Source organism: Artemia sp. Qi Xiang Cuo, chromosome 20 (genome assembly GCF_049724085.1).
Source record: "Artemia sp. Qi Xiang Cuo chromosome 20, ASM4972408v1, whole genome shotgun sequence".
Classification (NCBI taxonomy): Eukaryota; Metazoa; Arthropoda; class Branchiopoda; order Anostraca; family Artemiidae; genus Artemia; species Artemia sp. Qi Xiang Cuo.
The window spans coordinates 4,642,022-4,659,700 of record NC_142813.1 but is presented as its reverse complement, the minus strand read 5'-3'; the positions used below and the strand labels follow the sequence as shown (position 1 = coordinate 4,659,700).

At 33.8% G+C, this 17,679-nt stretch overlaps 1 protein-coding gene across 1 annotated transcript in view; it reads left to right on the top strand.

The window, feature by feature from the left end:
* The first annotated feature begins 1,032 nt into the window (after window positions 1-1,032).
* The window catches only part of alpha-Cat (catenin alpha), a 110,179-nt gene continuing 93,532 nt past the window's right edge, over window positions 1,033-17,679 (top strand). The window contains exon 1 of the mRNA XM_089106325.1: window positions 1,033-1,051. The gene's annotated coding sequence lies outside the window, so the exon portion shown is untranslated. The remainder of the gene's footprint in view (window positions 1,052-17,679) is intronic.

The following is a 17,679-nucleotide window of genomic DNA, read 5'->3' as shown; positions in this document are numbered from 1 at the left end:
GATGTACTCCTTGACGAAAACTTATCCTTTGTACATCACATCCACGCTGTGGACCTGAAGCTCTCCTGTAATCTTGGGATTATCAGGAAACTGAAACACACATTCCCTCAAAAACCCTTTGTCTACTTTATAATGGACTTATCAAGCCTCATCTGCAGTATTTTGCGTCAATTTGGCAGTCAACATTTACATCCCACCTGAAAAGGCTTGATACAATCCACAAACGTGTCCTGAAAGTAATTGGAAATATGGACGATTTTCTTTCCCGTAAATCACTTCATCATTTATCATGCTCAGTTATCGTTTTAAAATTTTTGTTCGGATTACTTCCATCAGCATTCCACAGTCTATTTCAGTTGGTATCGGAGCAACATCCTAAGAACACGAGATCTGCCTCAAACCTTTTGATAAGACGAACACATACAGTACGGTCGGATTTTGCGACCGTACTGTATACATATATATGTTTGCGCATATGTGGGCCAAGTTCCATACTTTTTTTTTCAAATTTACACGAACTCTTGTTTTGTGGACTAAGCGACATCACATCCTGTTTTGTGGACTAAGCGACAAGACTAAATTCAAATAAGCACTAGTCCCCTCAATTTCTAATCCGATGAGCTCCTTTTAAAGATTTTACGATAACTCCTGCTATACGAATAGTCCTGGTCCAATACAAACAAAAAAAATGCATTGTGCCAATATCATGTTTTACTTGGGCTGAGTTATTGCGCTGCTTATGACTTATTGCTTGATAAGGCTCCCAGAAAACGAAATAACCCATCAAAACTCGCTTCCTGATTTTTGAAATGCTGGTCCATTTACTGTTATCTTTTTAAACGTACCCAGAAACAGAAAAATGGAACAACAGTAGCAATTTACATTACCCTTAACGTCCTACTTATTGCAGCTTAACGTCCCAGTATTCCAGAAAACACCGATTGGATTTTGCAAAATTCTAATGTGCCTGAACTCGGCTTTAAACTACTAAAAATATTTTCATTACCAATGTTTAGGAAGGAAATCGAAGAAATATCAGAATCTGAAGGGTGTGAGTAAACTGGCCTACTGGGAGAGTTTAGTTTATAAATAGTCCTTATAAGTAGGGTAAAATACACATCCAAAGACATAGGAGAGGATTAGATTAGAAATATTATATCAATTTGCTAGGCATCTAAAAGATAAATATACCATTGTAGTACATTTTAGCCTACTGTTTTTTATAGCTCTAGTCACAAGGCTACCATATTAAGTTTTAGGTAAAATTCTACTTTAGCGACTTTTGACTATCTTAGAAAAGTGTTAGGTTAAGAAAATGAAACTTTCAGGGATAAGTCTACAGGCGAAAGTAGCCTATGTCCTGGGAAGGTATTTTGAAGTACCTACCTCCACTTCTTCTCCCTCTAGAGGGTCCTGACCTTTGATGACCTTTAAAAATCTGTGTGTTATAGAATTGAAACCTTGCAAAATAGATCTTCTGCTTAAATGAAGCATAACAAAATTGTTTTCAGCTTCACAACTTTGCTCAATCCCAATTTATAAGGTTTTAAAGATATGCAAATACTTTTCCGGTAAAATTCTACTTTAGTTACTTTTGGCTATCTTGGAAAGGGGTTGGGTTAGGAAAATGAAACTTTCAGGGATGGATGTACATGCTAAGGTTTGTCCAGGGAAGGTACTTTGAAGTACCTACCTCCACTCATCCCCCCCCTATATAATGGTAAATTACTGCACATTACTAGTTGTTTTTAACTCATATTTCATCCTATATTACTATCATAAATATAAATCACTGCTTACCTTACACAACTTCTACTTTTAACCTTGTTCATTAAAATATATTCCAAAATCCTATTTAAATCCTAAGCCATTTAATTTTCAACCCATGCTGACTTTCTTTATGATATATGAAACCAGGTTTGTTGTGATGTCACACTTTCCTTATCAGAAACCCTTACCCTTAAGGGTAGCAGGCACATGTCAAACAACTCTGTTGATAAGACCATTTAAACTGTATTAATTAGGGAAAGGATTTGACAAGAGAGACCAGTAAAAATAACCTAATCCTTTTGGTCAATATCTACCAAATCATATTATCTAGTTAGGAATAAAGTGAATACACCATTCGATGCCTTTTTTTATGCTGATTACAAATATAATAAGCATTTCTATCGGAAATGAATTTCAGCCCCCCCCCCCGATATAGGCTATACCTAACCTAACCTAACCTTGAATTGACCTATATAGGGGGGGCTGAAACTCATTTCCGATAGAAATGCTTATTATATTCATAAACAGCATAAAAAAAAGGCATCAAATGGTGTATTCACTTTTGTCCTAACTCAATAATATGATTTCGTAGATATTGACCATCCTTTTTAGAGGACAAATTATGTCATGGGAAGATGTTTTTGAAATTCCACTTCGACCCAAACTTAAAACTTTCTAAAATTCTATTTTAGAAGCTTTTAAAATATTTCTAAAGTACTAATAGATAGAGTGCTAAAAACATCAGAATCAACTTCAGAGGACACATTATATCATGGGAAGAGGTTTTTAAAATCCCCCTTCCCCCAAACTCAAAATTTTCTAAAATTCTACTTTAGGAGCTTTTTAAATATTTCTAAAGCGCTAAAACATAGAGTGCTAAAAACATCAGAATTGACTTCAGAGGACAGGTTATATCACGGGAAGAGGTTTTTAAAATCCCCCTTCCCCCCAAACTCAAAATTTTTTAAAATTCTACTTTAGGAGCTTTTTAAATATTTCTAAAGAGCTAAAACATAGAGTGCTAAAAACATCAGAATCAACTTCAGAGGACACGTTATATCACAGAAAGAGGTTTTTCAAATTCCCCTTCCCCCCAAACTCAAAATTTTCTAAAATTCTACTTTAGGAGCTTTTTAAATATTTCTAAAGCGCCAAGACATAGAGTGCTAAAAACATCAGAATCAACTTCAGAGGACACATTATATCACGGGAAGAGGTTTTTAAAATCCTCCTTCCCCCCAAACTCAAAATTTCTACTTTAGAAACTTTTTTAAATATTTCTAAACCACTAAGACATAGAGATCGACACACCCCACTATCATCTTGAGGGTACAAATTATGTCATGTGAATATTATTTTTAAACACCCCGTCCAACCAAACTCCAAATATCCCAAAATACAACTTTATAATAGATGTAGAAATTCCAACGGCGATAATAGACAGAGTGTTAAAAAAAAAAAACTTGACTTCAGAGGACATGTTATATCACTGGAAGAGGTTTTGAAAATCCTCCTTCCCCCCAAACTCAAAATTCTACTTCATAAGATTTTTAAAATATTTCTAAAGCGCTAAGACAGAGATCATTACAAACATCACAATCAACTTTAGGGGATACTTTATGTTATGGTATGTTGTTTTTTAAATCCACCTTCCCCCAAAACTCAAAATTGTCCAAAATTTTAGTTTAGAAGGTTTTAAAATATTTCTAAAGCACTAATAGATAGAGTGATAAAAACATCAGAATCAACTTCAGAGGACACGTTATATCACGGGAAGAGGTTTTTAAAATCCCCCTTCCCCCAAACTCAAAATTTTCCAAAACTCTACTTTAGAAGCTTTTAAAATATTTCTAAGGCACTAATAGATAGAGTGCTAAAAACCTCAGAATCGACTTCTGAGGACAAATTATGTTACGGGAAGATGTTTTTGAAATCCCCTTTCTGCCCAAACTCAAAATTTTCTAAAATTCTACTTTAGGAGCTTTTTCAAATTACCCTTCCCCCCAAACTCAAAATTTTCTAAAATTCTACTTTAGGAGCTTTTTAAATATTTCTAAAGCGCCAAGACATAGAGTGCTAAAAACATCAGAATCAACTTCAGAGGACACATTATATCACGGGAAGAGGTTTTTAAAATCCTCCTTCCCCCCAAACTCAAAATTTTACTTTAGAAGCTTTTTTAAATATATATAAACCACTATGACAGATAGTGATACAAACATCACGATCAACTTGAGAGAACAAATTATATTAGTGGGAGATATTTTTGAAATACCCCTTCCGCCAAAACTCAAAATTTCCTAAAAATATTCTTTCGAATCTTCTTATATATTTCTAAAGCCCAAAAAAATAGTGAGTTAAAAACATCAGAATCAACTTCAGAGGATACTTTATATCACAGGAGAGGTTTTTGAAATCCCCCTTCCCCCAAACTCAAAATTTTCCAAAATTCTACTTTAGAAGCTTTTAAAATATTTCTAAAGCACTAATAGATAGAGTGCTAAAAACATCAGAATCAACTTCAGAGGACAAATTATGTTACGGGAAGATGTTTTTGAAATCCCCCTTCCGCCCAAACTCAAAATTTTCTAAAATTCTACTTTAGGAGCTTTTTAAATATTTCTAAAGCGCTAAGACATAGAGCGCTAAAAACATCAGAATCGACTTCAGAGGACACGTTATATCACGGGAAGAGGTATTTAAAATCACCCTTCCCCCAAACTCAAAATTTTCCAAAATTTTACTTTAGAAGCTTTTAAAATATTTCTAAAGCACTAATAGATAGAGTGCTAAAAACATCAGAATCAACTTCAGAGGACACGTTATATCACGGGAAGATGTTTTTAAAATCTCCCTTCCCCCAAACTAAAAATTTTCCAAAATTCTACTTTAGAAGCTTTTAAAATATTTCTAAGGCACTAATAGATAGAGTTCTAAAAACCTCAGAATCGACTTCTGAGGACAAATTATGTTACGGGAAGATGTTTTTGAAATCCCCTTTCTGCCCAAACTCAAAATATTCTAAAAGACTTCTTCTGGATCTTTTTATTTTTTTCTACATTACTAATACATAGATTGATAAGAACATCAGAATCGACTTCAGAGGACACTTCATATAACGGGAAGAGGATTTTGATATAACCCTTCCCCCAAAAAATAAATTTTACTTTCGAAGATTTTTTCAATATTTCTAAAGCGCTAAGACATAGAGCACTACAAACACCAGAATCAACTGTAGAGGACAATTTATGTTATGGGAAGATTTTTTTGAAATCCCCCTTCCCCCCAAACTAAAAATTTTCCAAAATTCTACTTGTGAAGGTTTTAAAATATTTCTAAAGCACTAATAGATAGAGTGCTAAAAATATCAGAATCGACTTCAGAGGATACGTTATATTATGGGAAGAGGTTTTTAAAATCCCCCTTCCCCCAAACTCAAAATTTTCAAAAATTTTACTTTCAAAGCTTTTTTAAACATTTCTAAAGCGCTAAGACATAGAGCGCTACAAACATCAGAATCAACTTCAGAGGATAAATTATGTTATGGGAAGATATTTTTGAAATCCCCTTTCCCCTCAAACTCAAAATTTTCCAAAATTCTACTTTAGAAGCTTTTAAAATATTTCTAAAGCACTAATAGATAGAGTGCTAAAAACATCAGAATCGACTTCAGAGGACACTATATATCACGGGAAGAGGTTTTTAAAATCCCCCTTCCCCCCAAACTGAAAATTTTCCAAAATTCTATTTTAGAAGCTAATAAAATATTTCTAAAGATCTAATACATAGATTTCTAAAACATCAGAATCGACTTTAGAGGACATGTTATATCTCGGGAAGAGGTTTTGAAAATCACCCTTCCCCCCAAACTCAAAATTTTCCAAAATTCTACTTTAGAAGCTTTTAAAATATTTCTAAAGCACTCATAGATAGAGTGCTAAGAGCATCAGAATAGACTTCAGGGGACATTTTTTATCTCAGGAAGAGGTTTTGGAAATTCGCCGCCCCCCCACAAAAAAATTTCCAAAATTCTACTTAAGAATCTTTTAAAATATTTCTAAAGCACTAATTTATAGAGTGCTAAAAAAAACAGAATAGACTTTAGAGGACACTTTATATCAAGGGAAGATTTTTTGAAAATCCCCCTTCCCCCCAAACTCAAAATTTTCCAAAATTCTACTTTAGAAGCTTTTAAAATATTTCTAAAGCGCTAATAGATAGAGCGCTAAAAAGATCAGAATCAACTTCAGAGGACAAATTGTTTTACGGAGAGATGCTCTTTAAATCCCCCGTCCCCCCAAGCTCAAAATTTTCCAAAATTCTACTTTTGAAGGTTTTTAAATATTTCTAAAGCACTAATAGATAGAGCGCTAAAAACATCAGAATCGACTTCAGAGGACATGTTATATCACGAGAAGAGGTTTTGAAAATCCCCTTCCCCCCAAACTCAAAATTTTCCAAAATTCTACTTTAGAAGCTTTTAAAATATTTCTAAAGCACTAATAGATAGAGTGCTAAAAACATCAGATTCGACTTCAGAGGACAAGTCATATCACGGGAAGAGGTTTTGAAAACCCCTCTTCCCCCCAAACTCAAAATTTTCCAAAATTCTACTTTAGAAGATTTTAAAATATTTCTAAATCACTAATAAATAGAGTGCTAAAAACATCAGAATCGACTTCAGAGGACACGTTATATCACGGGAAGAGGCTTTTAAAATCCCCCGTCCCCCCAAACACAAAATTTTCCAAAATTCTACTTTAAAAGCTTTTTAAATATTTAAAAGGAAATTATAGATAGTGCTAAAAACATCAGAATCGACTTCAGAAGACAATTTATATTACAGGACGTTGTTTTTGAAATCCCTCGTCCCCCCAAACTCAAAATGTTCCAAAATTCTACCTTAGAAGATTTTTAAATATTTCAAAATCACTAATAGATAGAGCGCTACAGATATCGGAATCGACTTCAGAGGACAAATTATGTTATGGGAAGATGTTTTTGAAATCCCCCTTCCTCCAAACTAAAAATTTTCCAAAATTTTACTTTCGAAGTTTTTTTTAAATATTTCTAAAGCGCTAAGACATGGAGCGCTACAAACACCAGAATCAACTTTAGAGGACAAATTATGTCACGTGAAGTGGTTCTTGTAATCCCCCTTCCCCCCAAAGAAAAATATTTCAGAATGACTACTTTCGAAGCTTTTTTTAAATACTAGTAAAGCATAAAGAACCATAGCGCTGCCTGCATCTTACCCGGCTTTATAAAACAATTTATATTCTGGGACAATATTCTTGAAAACACCCTTACCCATTGAAATTTTGACAAAACAACATTTTACCTTAATTTTTAGTTATCAGTTTCTTTTTCTCTGGCTTTAGCTCTGAAAACACAATTTCAGTTATTTGAACTGAATTTTAAGCCATATCAAATGTTTTATTTCCAAAATTTAGGAAATGTATTTGCATACATTTAAAACCTTATAAGTTGGGATTGAGCAAAGTTTTGAAGCTGAAAACAAATTTGTTGTACTTTTAAACAGAAGATCTATTTTGCAAGGTTCCATTGCTATAACTCACAAATTTTTAAAGGTCATTCAAAGTTTTTGAAATCCCCCTTACCATTCATCCCATTCCCCCTTCAAAATCTGGTAGATAATTTGAAATTTGAAAAGCCTTATTTTCCACGGGGGTATTTTTTGCGGGGGAGGGGGGATTTTCCGTGAGGGTATTTCCCGTGGAGGGGGGGGATTTTCCGGCTGGTATTCGCCAAGAACCACAAATTTGATGGTATGAGTTTTATTAAAATCTATTACTTTTAGGGGTTGTTTCCCCCTTTTACGAAACTCAGACAAATTTGTTAGACAGGCAATTTATCAACCAGATTTTAGAGTATTATTCTGGTGCAACACGTTTCAACGAAATGGTCAGTTTAGATTAGTATAAGCAGCGTCACCGCGAGCAGGTTGCTGACCCCCGCCCCCGCCCGCCCCCTGTTTCCCCCTTTTACGAAACTCAGACAAATTTGTTAGACAGGCAATTTATCAACCAGATTTTAGAGTATTATTCCGGTGCAAAACATTTCAACGAAATGGTCAGTTTAGATTAGTATAAACAGGGGCACCGCGACCAGGTTGCTTACCACCGCCCCCGCCCACCCCCTGCTATCAAATCTCCTTTCAACTAACCTTTGCACCCTCGAAAGAAAATTTCTATATAAGTTCCAACATTTTTTACATATTTTAAATTGCGGATGTAAAAAAGAAAAGCAAAATTTTTCAACATTATAGGATTAAACTATTTGAATATGTTTGATGTGGTTACCCAACTCAAATTGTTAAGGGGTCTCCAAAAAAAATAATCAAAACGAATATAGATTATTTGGTACTTGTGCATTATAAATAATCCACCACTATAGACTGTACAAGGAAACCAGACAAAGGGGTATCTGTTAGACAAATGGATTGCTAAGCATGATTTCTTATTGCGTTTAAAATATTTAAACTGTTGTTTTTTTTGGTTTAGGGAGGGAAAAAGGTACCGGGGCTGGGCTATGCATTTAATATATACTTTGATTTACCCCCCCATCCCCTAATGTGCCAATAAAGAGCACAAATCTTTGTCTAAACTATTAAATTTTCAGAAAATTTTAAATTACTTCATTAGAATTAACAAAAAAAAAAAAATATCGTGAATATTGGTGGGTTATTTATAATACACAAGTACCGAATAATCTATAGTCAAATATTTACTTCTGCCCCCTCTCTCCCCCTCCCTATTTACACTTTAATAACGTCTCGCAGCTTCAAGAATGAAGATTGCTACACTAAACTATTTGGACAAAAACATCTGAATTGCTTTAAGAACAAATGGGGTTAGATACCGTAAATTGCCAAATTTTCTGTTACAACATTTTAAACATTAATTAATAAATAATACCCATAAAAAACAAATTAGTTGGGGTTATAAAGCTCCGATATATGTTTCATGAAATGGTGCATTCTCGAGGAGATTGATTTTTTTTTTTGAAATAGTGCTCTGCCAGATATCCTTCCATATGTTCTTCTCTTCTGCCATATCTGGGTATATTGTCTCGAACGTCATGCCAGTGTCTTACGATGTTTTGTGTGTGAGCACCTGTTGCAGGGTCAACAAAATTTATGCTGTGTTTGACGTGTAAATGCTGATAGCCCTGGCTAGCCAGGCAATCGTAGGCCCTCCAACAGTCGCTGATAATTGATGTCCCTGGCAGGATTTGGTTTTGGATAATTCCCAACACCGTGGCTTTTAAAAACCTCTTCCCGTGATATAACGTGTCCTCTGAAGTCGATTCTGATGTTTTTAACACTCTATCTATTAGTGCTTTAGAAAGATTTTAAAAGCTACTAAAGTAGAATTTTTGAAAATTTTGAGTTTGGGGGGAAGGGGGATTTCAAAAACATCTTCCCATAATATAAGTTGTCCTCTAAAGATGATTCTTAGGTTTGTAGCGCTCTATGTCTTAGCGCTTTAGAAATATTTAAAAAGCTCCTAAAGTAGAATTTTAGATAATTTCGAGTTTGGGGGGAAGGAGGATTTAACAAACCTCTTCCCGTGAAATAAATTGTCCTCTGAAGAAGATTCTGATGTTTTTATAACTCTATCTCTTAGTGCTTTAGAAATATTTTAAAATCTTATAAAGTAGAATTTTAGAAAATTTTGAGTTTGGGGGGAAGGGGGATTTCAAAAACATCTTCCCATAATATAAGTTGTCCTCTAAAGATGATTGTGATGTTTGTAGCGCTCTATGTCTTAGCGCTTTAGAAATATTTAAAACAGCTTCTAAAGTAGAAATTTGGAAAATTTTGAGTTTGGGGGGAAGGAGGATTTTAAAAACCTCTTCTCGTGATATAACGTGTCCTCTGAAGTCGATTCTGATGTTTTTAGCACTCTATGTCTTAGCGCTTTAGAAATATTAAAAAAACTTCGAAAGTAAAATTTTGGAAAATTTTGAGTTTGGGGGAAGGGGGATTTTAAAAACATCTTCCCGTGATATAACGTGTCCTCTGAAGTCGATTCTGATGTTTTTAGCACTCAATGTCTTAGTGCTTTAGAAATATTAAAAAAGCTTCTAAAGTATAATTTTCGAAAATTTTTAGTTTGGGGGGAAGGAGGATTTCAAAAACATCGTCCCGTAACATAATTTCTCCTTTGAAGTCGATTCTTATATTTTAGCGCTCTATCTATTAGTGCTTTAGAAATATGTAAAAAGCTTCTAAAGTAAATTTTTAGAAAATTTTGAGTTTGGGGGGAAGGGGGATTTTCAAAACCTCTTCCCGTGATATAACATGTCTAATTTAGAAGCTTTTAAAATATTTCTAAAGCACTAATAGATAGAGTGTTAAAAACATCAGAATCAACTTCAGAGGACACGTTATATCACGGGAAGAGGTTTTTAAAATCCTGCTTCCCCCCAAACTCAAAATTTTCCAAAATTATACTTTAGAAGCTTTTAAAATATTTCTAAAACACTAATAGATAGAGTGTTAAAAACATCAGAATCGACTTCAGAGGACACGTTATATCACGGGAAGAGGTTTTTCAAATCCCCCTTCCCCCCAAACTCAAAATTTTACAAAATTCTACTTTAGAAGCTTTTTTAAATATTTCTAAAGCTCTCAGACATAGAGCGCTAAAAACATCGGAATCAACTTTATAGGACAATTTATGTTACGGGAAGAAGTTTTGGAAATCCCCCGTCCCCCGAAACTCAAAATTTTCCAAAATTATACTTTAGTAGCTTTTTAAATATTTCTAAAGAACTAATAGATAGAGTGATAAAAAAATAAGAATCAACTTAAGATGACAAGTTATATCACAGGAAGAGGTTTTTAAAATCCCCCTTCCCCCCAAACTCAAAATTTTCCAAAATTCTACTTTAAAAGCTTTTAACATATGTCTAAAGCACTAGTAGAAAGAGATCTAAAAACCAAAGACTCGAATACCAAGAACCCTCTTTATAACGAGAATTTGCTTTGAAAATATCCTGAATCCCCAAACTCCCAAAATTACGAAATTCTACTTTATAAGAATGCACGATATGTATGCATAACTCATATAAACATTTATAAAAACATTATATCACGGGAAGAGGTTTTTTAAATCCTGCTTCCCCCCAAACTCAAAATTTTTCAAAATTCTACTTTAGAAGCTTTTAAAATATTTCTAAAGCACTAACAGATAGAGTGCTAAAAACATCAGAATCGACTTCAGAGGACATGTTTTTTTAAAACCTCTTCCCGTGATATAACGTTATATCACGGGAAGATGTTTTTAAAATCTCCCTTCCCCCAAACTCAAAATTTTCCAAAATTTTACTTTCGAAGTTTTTTTAATATTTATAAAGCACTAAGACATTGAGTGCTAAAAACATCAGAATCGACTTCAGAGGACACGTTATATCACGGGAAGAGGTTTTTAAAATCCTCCTTCCCCCCAAACTCAAAATTTTCCAAAATTATACTTTAGAAGCTTTTAAAATATTTCTAAAGCACTAATAGATTGAGTGTTAAAAACATCAGAATCGACTTCAAAGGACACGTTATATCACGGGAAGAGGTTTTTAAAATCCTCCTTCCCCCCAAACTCAAAATTTTCTAAAATTTTACTTTCGAAGGTTTTTTAATATTTCTAAAGCGGTAAGACATAGAGTGCTAAAAACATCCGAATCGACTTCAGAGGACACGTTATATCACGGGAAGGGATTTAAAAAACATGTCCTCTGAAGTCGATTCTGGTGTTTTTAGCACTCTATCTGTTAGTGCTTTAGAAATATTTTAAAAGCTTCTAAAGTAGAATTTTGGAAAATTTTGAGTTTGGGGGGAAGGAGGATTTTAAAAACCTCTTCCCGTGATATAACGTGTCCACTGAACTCGATTCTCAGTCAAAGTCTTTTTAACTCTCTTATCTATTAGTGCTTTAGAAATATATTAAAAGATTCTAAAGTAGAATTTTAGGAAATTTTGAGTTTGGGGAGAAGGGGGATTTTCAAAACCTCTTCCCATAACATAATTTGTCCTCTAAAGTTGATTCTGATGTTTGTAGCGCTCTATGTCTCAGCGCTTTAGAAATATTTAAAGAAACTTCTAAAGTAAAATTTTGGAAAATTTTGAGTTTGGGGGGAAGGAGGATTTTAAAAACCTCGTCCCGTGATATAACGTGTCCTTTGAAGTCAAGTCTGATGCTTTTTGCTCTATCGCGGATTTCGGTAGAGATTATTTAAAATCGTCTACAGTGGAATTTTGTCAATTTTTGAGATTGGCGTGGCGGGGAAGTTAATTAACATCTACACGAACTTTAACGATTTATACGACTATGATGCTTATGTTTTAGCAAACTAGGTGTTAGTACTTTAGAAATATTTAAAAAACTTCGAAAGTAAAATTTTGGAAAATTTTGAGTTTGGGGGAAGGGAGATTTTAAAAACATCTTCCCGTGATATAACGTGTCCTCTGAAGTCGATTCTGATGTTTTTAGCACTCTATGTCTTAGCGCACTTGAAATATTTAAAAAGCTCCTAAAGTAGAATTTTTGAAAATTTTGAGTTTGGGGGGAAGGGGGATTTCAAAAACATCTTCCCGTAACATAATTTGTCCTCTGAAGTCAATTCTGATGTTTTTAGCACTCTATCTATTAGTGCTTTGGAAATATTTAAAAAGCTTCTAAAGTAGAATTTTGGAAAATTTTTAGTTTGGGGGGAAGGGGGATTGTAAAAACCTCTTCCCGTGATATAACATGTCCTTTGAAGTCGATTCTGATGTTTTTAGCACTCTATCTATTAGTGCTTTAGAAATATTTAAAAACCTTCTAAAGTAGAATTTTGGAAAATTTTGAGTTTGGGGGGACGGAGGATTTTAAAAACCTCATCCCGTGAAATAAAGTGTCCTCTGAAGTCGATTCTGATGTTTTTAACACTCTATCTATTAGTGCTTTAGAAATATTTTAAAAGCTTCTAAAGTAGAATTTTGGAAAATTTTGAGTTTGGGGGGAAGGGGGATTTTCAAAACTTCTTCCCATAACATAATTTGTCCTCTAAAGTTGATTCTGAGGTTTGTAGCGCTCTATGTCTTAGCGCTTTAGAAATATTTAAAAAAGCTTCTAAAGTATAATTTTGGAAAATTTTGAGTTTGGGGGGAAGGGGGATTTTCAAAACCTCTTCCCATGATATAACGTGTCCTCTGAAGTTAATTCTGATGCTTTTAGCACTCTATCTATTAGTGCTTTAGAAATATTTTAAAAGCTTCTAAAATAAAATTTTTGAAAATTTTGAGTTTGGGGGGAAGCAGGATTTTAAAATCCTCATCCCGTGATACAAAGAGTCATCTGAAGTTGATTCTGATGTTTTTAACACTCTATCTATTAGTGCTTTAGAAATATTTTAAAAGCTTCTAAAGTAGAATTTTAGAAAATTTTGAGTTTGGGGGGAAGGGGGATTTTCAAAACCTCTTCCCGTGATATACCGTGTCCTCTGAAGTCGATTCTGATGTTTTTAGCACTCTATCTATTGGTGCTTTAGAAATATTTTAAAAGCTCCTAAAGTAGAATTTTTGAAAATTTTGGGTTTGAGGGGAAGGGGGATTCAAAAAACATCTTCCCGGGAAATAAGTTGTCCTCTCAAGATGATTCTGATGTTTGTAGCGCTCTATGTCTTAGCGCTTTAGAAATATTTAAAAAGCTCCTAAAGTAGAATTTTAGAAAATTTCGAGTTTGGGGGGAAGGGGGATTTTCAAAACCTCTTCCCATGATATACCGTGTCCTCTGAAGTTGATTCTGATGTTTTTAACACTCTATCTATTAGTGGTTTAGAAATATTTTAAAAGCTTCTAAAGTAGAATTTTAGAAAATTTTGAGTTTGGGGGGAAGGGGGATTTCAAGAACATCTTCCCACAACATAATTTTTCCTCTAAAGTTGATTCTGCTGTTTGTAGCGCTCTACGTCTTAGCGCTTTAGAAATATTTAAAAAAGCTTCTAAAGTAAAATTTTGGAAAATTTTGAGTTTGAGGGGAAGGAGGATTTAAAAAACCTCTTCCCGTGATATAGCGTGTCCTCTGAAGTGAATTCTGATGTTTTTAGCACTCTATGTCTTAAGTGCTTTTGAAATATTTAAAAAGCTCCTAAAGTAGAATTTTAGAAAATTTTGAGTTTGGGGGGAAGGGGGATTTAAAAAACTTCTTCCCATAACAAAATTTGTCCTCTAAAGTTGATTCTGATGTTTGTAGCGCTGTATGTCTTAGCGCTTTAGAAATATTTAAAAAGCTTCTAAAGTAAAATTTTGAGTTTGGGGGGAAGGGGGATTTCCAACACCTCGTCCCTTGATATAATGTGTCATCAGACGTCGTGTCTGATGTTTTAATACTGTATCTACGAACTATAAATAATTATCGAGACATCTCCTAATGTATATTTTTGGAAAATTTTTGAGTTTGGGGGGACAAGAGATTTTCTAAGAAAATTCCCGTTGTGAGAGATGGACTTAAAAGTTGAGTCTGATGTTTTTAGCGCTCTATCTATGATCTCCTTAGAAATATTTTAAAAGCTTCTAAAATAGACTTTTATAAAATATTGATTTTGGGGGGAAGGGGGAATTCAAAAATATCTTCCCGTTAAATAATGTATCCTATGAAGTCGATTCTGATCTTTGTCGAGCTCTATCTATTAGTGCTTTGAAAATATTTTAAAAGCTTCTAAAGTATAATTTTGGAAAATTTTGAGTTTGGGAGGAAGGGAGATTTTTAAAACCTCGGCCCGTGAAATACCGTGCGCTCTATATTCTATTTTTAGGTTTTTAGCACTGCATCTACTAGTGCTTTAGAAATGTCGAAAATGATTCAGATGTAGAATTTGGGAAAATATTGAGTTTGGTGGGACGGGAGATTCTCAAAAACTATTACCGAGATATAGCTTTTACTATGAAGTCGATTCTGATGTTTGTAAAACTCTATGTCTTAGAGCTTTAGAAATATTTTAAAAGCTTCTAAAGTAGACTTTTGGAAAATTTTGAGTTTGGGGGGAAGGGGGATTTCAAAAACATCTTCCCATAACATAATTTGTGCTCTAAAGTCGATTCCGATATTTGTAGCGCTCTATCTATTAGTGCTTTGAAAATATTTAAAAATCTTCTAAAGTAGATTTTTGGAAAATTTGGAGTTTGGGGGGAAGGGGGATTTTCAAAACATCTTCCCGTGATATAACGTGTCCTCTGAAGTCGATTCAGATTTTTTTAGCCCTCTATCTATTAGTGCTTTAGAAATATTTTAAAAGCTTCTAAAGTAGAATTTTTGAAAATTTCTAGTTTGGGGGGAAGGGGGATTTAAAAAACATCTTTCCGTTATATAACGTGTCCTCTTAAGTAGATTATTATTTTTTTACCACTATATCTATTAGTGCTTTAGAAATATTTTAAAAGCTCCTAAAGTAGAATTTTTGAAAATTTTGAGTTTGGGGGGAAGGGGGATTTCAAAAACATCTTCCCATAACATAATTTGTCCTCTAAAGTCGATTCCGATATTTGTAGCGCTCTATCTATTAGTGCTTTGGAAATATTTAAAAAAGCTCCTAAAGTAGAATTTTGGAAAATTTTGAGTTTGGGGGGAAGGGGGATTTTCAAAACATCTTCCCGTGATATAACGTGTCCTCTAAAGTCGATTCTGATGTTTTTAGCCCTCTATCTATTAGTGCTTTAGAAATATTTTAAAAGCTTCTAAAGTAGAATTTTGGAAAATTTTGAGTTTGGGGGGAAGGGGGATTTTCAAAACATCTTCCCGTGATATAACATGTCCTCTGAAGTCGATTCTGATGTTTTTAGCACTCTATCTATTAGTGCTTTAGAAATATTTTAAAAGCTTCTAAAGTAGAATTTTGGAAAATTTTGAGTTTGGGGGGAAGGGGGATTTGAAAACAATCTTCCCGTGATATAACGTGTCCTCTGAAGTCGCTTCTGGTGTGTTTAGCTCTCTATGTCTTAGCGCTTTAGAAATATTTTAAAAGCATCTAAAGCTGAATTTTAGAAACTTTTGTGTTTGGGGGGACGGGGGATTTTCAAAGCCTCTTCCTGTGATATAACATGTCCTCTGAAGTCGATTCTGATAGTATGAGAAATGTATACTGTAGTGCTTAAAAAATATTTAATTAGATTATAAAATATAATTTTAGAAAATTTTAAGTTTGGGTGGAAGGGGAATTTCAAAAACATCTTCCCATGACATGATTTGTCCTCTAAAAAGGATTAGGTCATTTTTACTGGTCTCTCTTGTCAAATCCTTTCCCTAATTAATACAGTTTAAATGATCTTATCAACAGAGTTGTTTGGCATGTGCCTGCTACCCTTAAAGGTAAGGGTTTCTGATAAGGAAAGTGTGACATCATAACAAACCTGGTTTCATATACCATAAAGAAAGTCAGCATAGGTTGAAAATTAAATGGATTAGGATTTAAATAGGATTTTGGAATATATTTTAATGAACAAGGTTAAAAGCAGAAGTTGTGTAAGGTCAGCAGTGATTTATATTTATGATAGCAATATAGGATGAAATATGAGTTGAAAACAACTAGTAATGTGCAGTAATTTACCATTATATAGAGGGGGGGATGAGTGGAGGTAGGTACTTCAAAGTACCTTCCCGGGACAAACCTTAGCATGTACATCCATCCCTGAAAGTTTCATTTTCCTAACCCAACCCCTTTCCAAGATACGGTAGCCAAAAGTAACTAAAGTAGAATTTTACCGGCATGTAGACCCATACCTGAAAGTTTCATTTTCCTAACCTAAACCCATTCCCAGATGGCCAAAAGTAGCTAAAGTAGAATTTTACCAACTTTTAATTTAGAGCATTGTAAGGATTTAGGTAAATAAGGACCAGTTTATAAAATTGACCTAAAAATAGTGATCATATCACTTGATGCCATTTTTATGTTCTTTCTGAATATTATAATAGGCTGATTTTTTGGAATTTTAATTTTAAACCTTTTCTGGACCCTTGAAAATGACCATTTCTATCTATGGTTTTGGGTATAGTAAGGTTAAGGTTTACTTTAACCTAGCTACTTTTGGCTAGGCTACCTTAGAAAGGAGTTAGCTCAGAAAGATGAAACTTTCAGGTATAGGTCTACAGGCTAAAGTATATTCCAGGAAGGTAATTTGAACCACCTACCTCCACTTCTTCTCCCTCTAGAGGGTCCTGACCTCTGATGACCTTTAAAAATCTGTGTGTTATAAAGTGAAACCTTGAAAAATAGATTTTCTGCTTAAATGATGAAAAACAAAATTGTTTTCAGCTTCACAACTTTGCTCAATCCCAATTTATAATGTTTTAAAGATATGCAACTACATTTCCTAAATTTTTAAAATAAACATTGATATGGCGTAAAATTCTACTCAAATAGACCTAACAGCAATTGCATTTTCAGAACTAAAGCCAGAGAAAAAGAAAGTAATAACTGAAAATTAAGGTAAAATGTTGTTTTGTCAAAATTGCAATAGGTATATAGACCTGTCATGTAGGCAAATTTCAGGACCCTTTAGAGAGAGAAGGAGTGAAGGCAGGTGCTTCAAAATACCTTCCCAGGACATATTTTGGTAAATTTTTACCAAATCATATTATTGACTTACAAATAAAGTGAATATACCACTCAATGCCTTTTTTATGCTCTTTCCAATTACAATACTCATTTTTGTTGAAAATGTATTTTACCCCCACCCCTAGCCTATATACTAATTCAGGGTATATATTTGCACGTTAGGGGGGTGGGAGTAAAGTTTAAACTTACCTCCCATTTACACCAGAAATAAAATTTGCCCCACCCCCTCTAATGTGCAAATACATACCTTGAATTGGTATATATAGGGGGAGGGGTAAAATTCATTTCCAACAA